This window comes from Haemaphysalis longicornis, unplaced genomic scaffold (assembly GCF_048455015.1).
Source record: "Haemaphysalis longicornis isolate Haplotype H1 unplaced genomic scaffold, Haemaphysalis longicornis Haplotype H1 scaffold_5, whole genome shotgun sequence".
NCBI classification, from domain to species: domain Eukaryota; kingdom Metazoa; phylum Arthropoda; class Arachnida; order Ixodida; family Ixodidae; genus Haemaphysalis; species Haemaphysalis longicornis.
Window position 1 is genome coordinate 84,536,810 of NW_027526385.1, and position 9,626 is coordinate 84,546,435.

A 9,626-nucleotide genomic window follows, 5' to 3' on the forward strand; every position below is an offset into this window, starting at 1 on the left:
GATCCGATTAATGGCGAAGAGAGAGGCGAGAGTGTGAGCGTAATCATTTATCTTTTTCTTTTCCCACACCCGTCATTTTTGCTTCGTTATAGAGAAGCGTCTTCGAGACCGCGTTGAGCGCAACCGCCAACTGCAGAGGATCGTTCACGTCAAAGTCGTCGGGAATCGTTTCGACCTCACCGTCATCGACATCGTCTTCGTCTCCTCGACGTCGTCTTCCTGCGGTTCCTCTCGTTCGCCGCCGTCATCGAAGTGATGGAGCCGACTCCAATCGACCCGAACGTTGATGGCGCGATACAGCGGGGTGTGTTCCAGGTGCTTGAGCCAAGCCAGGATGTTGCCGCGCTTCACCAACCCGCGCTTGTACGTTGCCGGACTCATCAGCCTCCGCTTGATGTGAACGTCGAACGCAACGTCGTTGGATAACATGCGAGGAAGGCACCGTACAACCTTCGATACGTCGATGGGCACGTTCACCGCCTGTCCCTTGATTCCAAACTGCCCGTTGCCTCGATTCAGCCGCCTGTGCTCATGAAGGGGAGTCGAGGCGCGATGAGCCGCTCTTCGACCGGCTTCAGATCGGGAAGATGCGCCGGCCGAGGAGGATAACGGTAGCCAAAACTCACGAAGCCCTCCTCTTCGCAGCTTTCTCTTCTTCTCCTTCTTCTTCTTCAGCGGTTCCCCTACGGGAAAATGACGATGGTGGTTGAACGCGAAGCTATCTCGTGATGGATTGTTTGGTTGGCCAATCCCTAGGGGCATCATACCACAATCATCATCAGACGCGCTGCGCACGCCGGCCAAGGGACGCACGACAACCCCCGACTATAATGAATTTCTGCATAAAAACGCAATTGACGGCAGACGCAAGCCGTTCAACAAGTACACGGTATAGCACGGCAAGCACCCTTTTGTGACGGATGTTTTTTTTGAGCAGGCAATCACCGCATGGACGCAATTAACCTTATTTGGCATCAAGGAGTGAAATGCTTTACGCTTTATCTTCGTGCTTTCTTCAAATCGTCACGCTTTAGTTCTACATGATAAAGATTTCATCATGGTGCACTTAGCTATGTTCTTTTCAATACTTGCGTAGAAAGCTGAACCCTATTTTTCTTTCCGACTGTGGGCGAGAAAATCATTTACATCCGCATTAAAGATGGCTAGAAGGGTGCACTCTAATAAAATGAGAATTCCGGACGCTTTGCATGCCGTAAATACTCTGGACCTTGAAACGGGGCACCTGTGATAAACACTCTGGATTATTCTGACCAATAGGAGTTCTCTAACCCGCGCGGAATATTAACCACGGGTGTTCGCTGTTTTCATTGCGAAGCATTCTTTGCCAAGTACCGCCCCAGGAAATAGCGTAAAAATGCAGATTTTGCATTTTTACTTCCGTAAAAATGCAGATTTCGCGAGAGGTCTGAAGGTAATCAGTAGAATAAAGTAAATTGAGATAATGGGTGGAACAAAATTTTGAAAAACTAAAAAATAACTAAAATATAGCAATATACGGAAAATGTAAAAACGTATACCACATGGCATTTCTCGCGAGAGTTTCACACGTAATCGTTATAATAGCGTAAATGGAGAGAATTGGTTGACCAAAATTTTGAACTACTAAAAAATCTAAACCAGAAATAAAAGAGTTACGAGAAATGGCAAACCGTGTGATGCCGTGCAGTTGCAAAATATTGAAGTTTTTGCGAAAGTTACGAATGTAATAAATGAAATAACGTAAATGGAGATAATTGGTGGAACGATATTCTTAACAAAATAATAACAAAACCAAAAAAAATGCGGTGTCCAAACGTATACCGCATGGCATTTCCACAATATAGCAGATTTCGGGAAAGCTCAATCTGTAATCGTTATAATAGCGCAAATGGGGATAAATGGTCAAACAAAATTTGAAAAACTATAAATATAGTAGCTACCAAATAATTACGGGAAATGGTGAACCGTGCAACGCCCTGCATCTCCACAATATAGCTGACTTCGGAAAAGTTCCAAATCTGATCGTTACAATAACGTAAATGTAGATAATTCGTCGAACAAATTTCTAAAAAACTAAAATAACAAAACAAATTATGGAAAATGTCAAACCATATACCGCATGGCATTTCTGCAATAATGTAGTTTTCGCGAGAGTTTCACCTGTAATCGTCATAATTGCGTAAATCGAGATAATTGGTCCAATGAAATTTTGAAAAACTATAAAAGTGTGAAAAAATAAAATATAATTATGGGAAATGGCGAACCGTGTAATAACCTGCATTTCCACAACATTGAAAAGTTCTTAAAAGTTCAAAATGTAATCGTTATAATAACGTAAACGGAGATAATTGCTCCGAAACAATTTGAAAAGCATAAAAAATGAAAAAAATATGTAAAGAGTTACAGAAAATGTCAAAACATATACCGAATGGCATTTGCACAATCTTGAAGGTGTCCCAAACGTTTCACCTGTAATCGTTATACTAGCGAAATTGGAGATAATTTGCCGATGGCATTGTTAAAAAAAACAATAATTTGGGTAGAAAAAAATCACGCTCAAGACAGGTGGTATAAGACTGCTACGCATTAGTAGATAGTTCTCTGAATTTCTGCAGAATTCTTCCTACAGCCACAGCGGCAGGGATTGGACCCGCGTGCAGGGGCTCCTCAGCCACCGAGCCACAACGGCTGGTATCTTTCTGACGTCAGTTGCAAGAAAGAAGTCAGAAAACGGCTCATTTTTATGCATCTGTAAAAGCCACACAAATTGACACACTTTTTTAAACATACCTGGGCAAAACAACAAGCTTTGGGGGAATGAAGATGAACCGATACTTTTCGGCTTCCCTTTCAGCCCCATTAAACATTTCTTGAGGAAATCTAAACATTTTACTTGCCAGCATTTTCTAATATTCGGATGTACTTATCTTGCAGACAACCAAACCAAGAAGGGGGACTATGTTGGGTGTGGTAAGTATTCTCTTATTTGTTGAGTAATAGCGAATTGGGTCGTGATGGCTTCATGTTACAAAGCTATGGGGATCCTCCGGCCTGAGTCCACTTGCTGTGGAAACCAACCAACTGACAATGTTTAGGCAAACTAATGCAACAATGCTTCTACTTTTAAAGGATGATACTGCTCCATTGTAATATTTCCAGGTATTTTTATAAGAATATTTACGTATCCTAACAACCTGGAGATGACGTTTCTTATAAGGTCTTGAGATGTGGGCCTAGGTTGCAATAATTAATCGTCGAGGCCTCATTTTCGAACCTAGTTGCTCTATACAGCAGCCATGCCCTCAAAACACTAAAGAACACTTAAAAAGGATCGAGAGTAGTGACAACAGTTTAGAAGGCAGTTGGCACTGTAGAAAAGTCGTTGTACGTGCAACATTTCCTCAGCGAGATCTGCCAGAGAAACGACTGGTAATGTCTCGATACGCTACCTAATATGTGCCTGGCATGGCGTACAAGACTGTTGGAAATAGCGTCTGAAGGGCGCCTGACGCCACAATGATGTGGTAAAAAGCTCAACATCTCAGCCCTCAACATCAGTGCTACCTGCTAACACCAGTGCCCACGAAAACCATGACATATCGGTGGAAACAACTATAGCGGAAGAACAGACGCCACTTTGCAGGCGCAGCAGTGGCCCTAATTTTATATCATTTGTGTCTTCTTCGGCGTAGGCTACCTGCTTTCTTCTTCCTTTCTATACCCATGTTTCCGCTGCATCCGCCTCCAGTTTCAAACGGGTGAACGCCGCAGTCGTGGTTTCCTGTCAGCGTGTCTGACGCAATTCCTCATATGCTTGGTGAGAAGTTCTGGTGACTACTGCAGATGAACTTGTCTCATGTCGAAGAAAATTGCAGATAGAGAGTAGTTATGCCGCAGGGTTAAAACATAGTCTCGTTTGAGAGCAAGTGAGAGGTTTTTAATGAACCAAAACTACCTAAAGTGACTTAGAAAAAAGCGGAAGTCTATTGCAGTACCTTAATTTAGCACTGTAAAAGGTATGTTAGGGTGTTCATTGCATGTCAGCTAGGGGAGGCTTAAGGCCACGAGTAAGTAAAAATTACCCCTTGAGTTTCAGCTGTATTGGGCTTATAAGCACAGATCTGGCTCGTATTGCAACACTTAAGTTGATGCCACATTGTCATGAAAACATTATTTAAATTCAGTTTCAAAAATGTAGCGACAGAGGCATGGACGAAAAGGCATTAATAATGTGACAGTGCTTCACAAAAGTAGAAGTATTCACACGGAGTGGGTGACTCCTCTTAGATAATTAGCAGCACGTTTGGAAAACTTCCGTAGGATTATTTTTTGGCACACTTGAAGACAATCACGAAGTAAAAAAAACTCTTCATTGCCTTGCTATAAATCTCCAAAACACTTTAAAGAAAGGCTGCTTACATCTTCCTTGCCTCAAAAAAAGGGCTCCTATCCGCAGGGGGGCGCGCAAGAGAGTTTCCCGGGCTTGTATTAATTACTAAGGTAGTATTAAGAAAGTAAATACCTGAGTAAAAAATAGATATAACCATATTTAGTCCGTGCAGCAGGGGAGATGAGACGGAATGATTGTTTTACATTTCCCAGTTTCATTTCGTTCAGTTCTTGTTCCGTTCACTTTGGCGTCGACGTCTTTGAACAACTCTTTCGCCGATATCCTAATTGCAACCTGAAATCACAATCAGCCAGCTCCATGAAGCAGACAAAAAATGTCTGAAAACACCCATGAAACAGTCCAAATAGTTAAGCCAAAACAAACTCTCATTCCATAAATATATGGGAGCGGTGCCACACCAGAATCTGGCTTATTTCTGATACGCGCTACGACATTCGTGCACGTAGGAAGACCGTTATGTAACGTATTTTCTTGCCATCTTTTTTGTAGGGGCACGTTGACAACTTTTTTTTTCCACTGCAGTTTTACCTCACTTAGTTTCGGTTTGTGGATTTGGCTCACTTCGAAAAGAAACTCCTGTAATCGTTTCTGTTGTAGTCCCATTTTTCGGCGACTACACTAGCACAGTGGTTTAGGTTAGGGGAATGAAGTCGGCATACCCATTAGCAATAGTAGGCCGTGTGTGCCAAGGAGCAACTACACGCGGACATCCATTACTCAGACTTCACGGCACAGAGCTTCCATAAAATGGAGCTTATAATATGGCTCGTAAAACCGCCGCTTTTATAAAAAGGATTTGTAACCGGCGCTAAATCATACTTCGTGCCCAAAAGGCAGTATTGGCTGTGACTGGCATTATGCTTAGAGTCACTGAAAATGTCCCGCAGACACCACAAGCCTGCATTCTTAAACGATGCGCAAAAACGCCATCTCACAAAGGCATGGCTGTAAATAAAACTGGGAGATGTTAAACAATCACTTTATCTGATGTACTGTGCCGCACCGATCAAGCATGGTTACATATTTTTGACTCACATATTCACCTTGCCCCACATCACAACTGAAGCCATGGGAATCATCTTGGCGTGAACGGAGGATTACGACGAACGGAAACCACCGATCATGATGCATTACATGCCATATACAACTGGAGCCAGGAAAGACCAAGCCACGTGAAGGGGCCAACTAAAACTGTTCCGCCGTTTATATAGAGGGAACGAACGCACTTAGCCGCGTTTTTATCGTCCTTCTGTCAATAGGTCGTTTGTGGAGCATGCCGGGACGCAAATAGCCGTGGTCTTGGCTGCTACAAACAAGGCCGACAGCTTCTTTGGGTTGATAGCGACGCAAAACGTCACCTTCTGACAATGATGGCTTGGAGAATCCGCACCCCAGAACAACGGCCGTGCAAGGCCATGAAGAACGGATGGGGGTGCTTGGAACGTCATGGCACAAGAGGGCTTGTGGATGGTGAATTTAACTGGGGCCGACAAGGCATTATCAGCTAAACTTGACTTGGAATGATGGGCGGAGCACTGGCCGGGTAGACTGGGCAGTAGACGTTGTATTTTTGTGGGCTGCGCTGAGCTTGGGTGCCGAACGTTGCTCCCCTAACGTGAACTACTGTGCCTACACTGCATTGAAATGAAGTCGAACCAGTCATCTAAGCACCAGTTTCTCTAACTACAAACTTGAACGGTGGGAGATTTTAATGTCCATGGCACACCCTGCCTAATATATGTCGCGCTGACAGATAGAATAGAATGTTCGAAGACGGCGTTCTAACTTCTGGTCTGAGCAACTATCCCTATGCACAAACACACTAAGTAAAAGTTTTACTCTGCTCTTCCTCCCTCTCAACGTCTCTCTGCGTTTACGACGAGAAAAAAGGAGTCTGAGAGCCAGGATAAGAATAACGACATCGCAAACTCGACCAGGTATGTTACACCGAGGCAGGACACAGGACACCCGCCAAGGCCGTTGTTTATGATTTAGTTCAAACTCGGTCACAACAGGTCAACCGATTTGTACGTGCTGCCCAGTAATTTGCCATCGTCAGTGTAGATGCCCCTGGCGCTCCGCGCCACTGCTTTCTCCTCTTTCGTCTAGTGAACCCAATGTCACCAACTGATTAATCAAATACCGCGAAAACATTTCCGCTACCATGGAGCTTTCACTACACGTTAGTGGCAGTGCAAAGAAACAGCGAATGCTTTCGTATAGCGTATAATTGTGATAAGCCCCTGCCCATTTCAATGACAGCCAGTTGCCTGGATCATAAAGAGCGTTAACAGCTCGAACATGCGAGTCAGCTTGTTGGCAATAGATGGGCCCTTTGAGTGAATATATTTGCCATACATCGCCTACTACAGAAAGATAGCCAATCCTTCGCATGAAGAAAAGTGAGGCATTATTGGAGGAACTCATCCGGCAGCGATGTTAGTGGTTGTGGTACAGGATTTGCGCTACTCGAGGAGTATTTGCTCATGAAACAATCAGCCCGAGGTTGCGTCGGCTCACTGATTTCGAGGAGATTGTTCACTACCATGTTGGGACGCGTCGCACTGCCGGTTGTACGAATTCATGCGGAACGTAAAAGAGAGTGTAAAGCGAGCACAAGGGCAAATAGCGGCAAATTCAGAATAAAATATATCGGATGGCTGCTGAATGGCGCGACTGCTCAACAACGAAATGTAGAAAGCACCCAATGCGCTGGTGAAGTGATCAAACGTGACAACTTCGGAGGGAAGGATGTTAAACCGATCTGCAAGTCGTGATGCAAAATACTGTGTTGCACACTTCTAACGTCGGCACAAAACAAGTGTATTGGGATGGTCCTCAAGCTCGCCAAAAAGGCGGATGCGATGGTAACCCATATCCAAAGATTAACTAACCACCTTCAGGCGAGGTTTAAAGACTACAGACTGTCTTGGGATACTCAAACGTAAAATGGTAGGTCTGTCTCCATGTCTGAGTCGCTGAATTCAACCGTTAGGCCAAAAGTTCACTGAAATGTGGAAGAAGTAGACTACGCAATCTGATGCAAACCTGTATTTGCAGAGAGTTTTGAGGAAAAAAAACAGTACCGATTTGAGGCAACACTTATGCACATGAATCTACAGGTCAGAGTTCTTATACGAATAGGAGGCAGGAACCATATATTTACGACAGCCAACTGATGAAGCATGCTGAAATGAAAGTTCTACTATCAAAAAACAAAAATTGCAGGTGAGAATACATACACTTTTTTGGAATTCCAGTCCAATAGTAGCAAAAAGTCCCAATGGTGAACGCGTCAGCAGTAAAACGTTAGAAAATGGAATCGGCTGTAGCAAATCTCCATGGTATTCTTGATAAGAGGAGCGACTGAGTAGAGAAAGAGGGGGATAGGTGTCGGCTTTCGATGATATTTGTGCGAAGTGCGAAGGCACACCCCACAATCTATGTTAAGTTTGTGCCATTGTTCGGGAAATCACAAATCACGTAACGTGAAGCATTCAACTCAGGCTGTTCATAAAAAAACTGAACGTACCACACCTGCGCACATGCATGTGGGAGTAGGGTTACAGTGCCACGTGCAACCCCCCACGCTAACACAATACCTAAACTTCCACCAGTGAAGAAGTAACTCGGGAACGTCCACAAGAAGTTCTCTTATGGCGTCTATTTCTCGCTCTACCTATTTAGGTAAATAACCTCCTCAGTGAACACGAACGTTTTACAACTGATAGAGGAACCTGAGAGGAAAGCAAAAAATAAAAATGACCCAACCTGACCAAATTTCAATTCGCAAGTTTTCAAATAGATTGAGTGAGCATGCTGTGATTTGGGATAATGCATTGGCTTGAGTATGTCAGACCCCGGTTCTGCAGGCAAAAATTGGCACCAGTGCAATTAAAAAAAAGGAAAACGTAGTAATGAAACAAAGACTCATCATGGATCTAGAACCGTGCTGCTAATGAAATTGCGAGTAATTCCCGAATACTTGTGGGAGAAATCCATTGCTCAGAATAATTTAGAATAGCCGCAATCGAACGGGGTTACCACTGTCATGCCTAATCCTACATTCTAATGGCACTTTTTTATCGTTGTGCACATATTTCTGAAATATTTGCTTTCTTGGGATTGCTTTATCATTCCCTGTCGTGTGGCTGGCAACCACGAAGGTGGCCGAGCTGTAGATTCCGCGTTATAAGGGCTGATTGATTACCTCAGAGTGCCTAAATATCGTGAAAATAAAGTTTATTACCCCACCCCATTTTCAGCCTTAACGGTCATCTCTGAAGAAGACACATAAACACGCGCGCACATTCATTTCGAGGTTACTGGTTTTGAAAATTGTGCTTGCTGATAACTTGTATACCACCGATGCATAGCCAAGTGATAAGACGTAGCAAATGCGGCATGAACAAAAATAGATGCTGGGTTCTTAAAAAAAACAGAGATTTCTCTCACAAAAAGAACACCAACTTTACTTCTGCCTTTATACACATCATCGAGAAATTTAAAAAAAAGCTTGTCCAGCAGAGGCACGCCCTATGCGCTTTCCTAAATTTGGTTGGATGACGCATATAGTGTTGTTTCTTTAACTGCAGGCAAACGACGAAAGCCACCGCAAAGAAATATGATTTCCAAACTGTAACAAAAACTCTGGTTTTGTGTTACTGTATTAGCTTCATTCTAACGCGTCGTTCCCAAACTGACGACTGTGTTTTAGTGCCGGTACAAGTGATTTCACTACTTTCTTCGGTGAACCACTTTACCTCAAAATTGGAAGTTTTTCGAATTACAGAATCTTTTTCTGTTAAGAAATGTGTTTTATGGCTCCAATGAAGCAGAGTGAGTTGCCAAAGGCTAGCTCTATCAAATTGAGCAAAGGTGGGTTTTCTCTTCATGGACCGTTTAATCTGGACGTGAATATAATGTTTGGAATGGTGTGTAGCTTTGGTTGTGACCATATAATAATAGTACACACAGGGATATTCGTTGTCCAACAACTAGGGCAATGCTCAACACTTCAAGGGTACGGGAAGCTTTGGGAGGTTTTGTTCTTGGACATAAAAATGCGTGGAACGTCGCTATACAATGTTCGCTAAAATAGTCAATGACTCGGCTTCTCTTCAATACGACCTTTCAGCGCAACCGTTGACTCAAGGTTAGAACAAGAATTGCGCCCGTACTCATTTAGTACAAGGGAATATTTAACAGCTAAAAT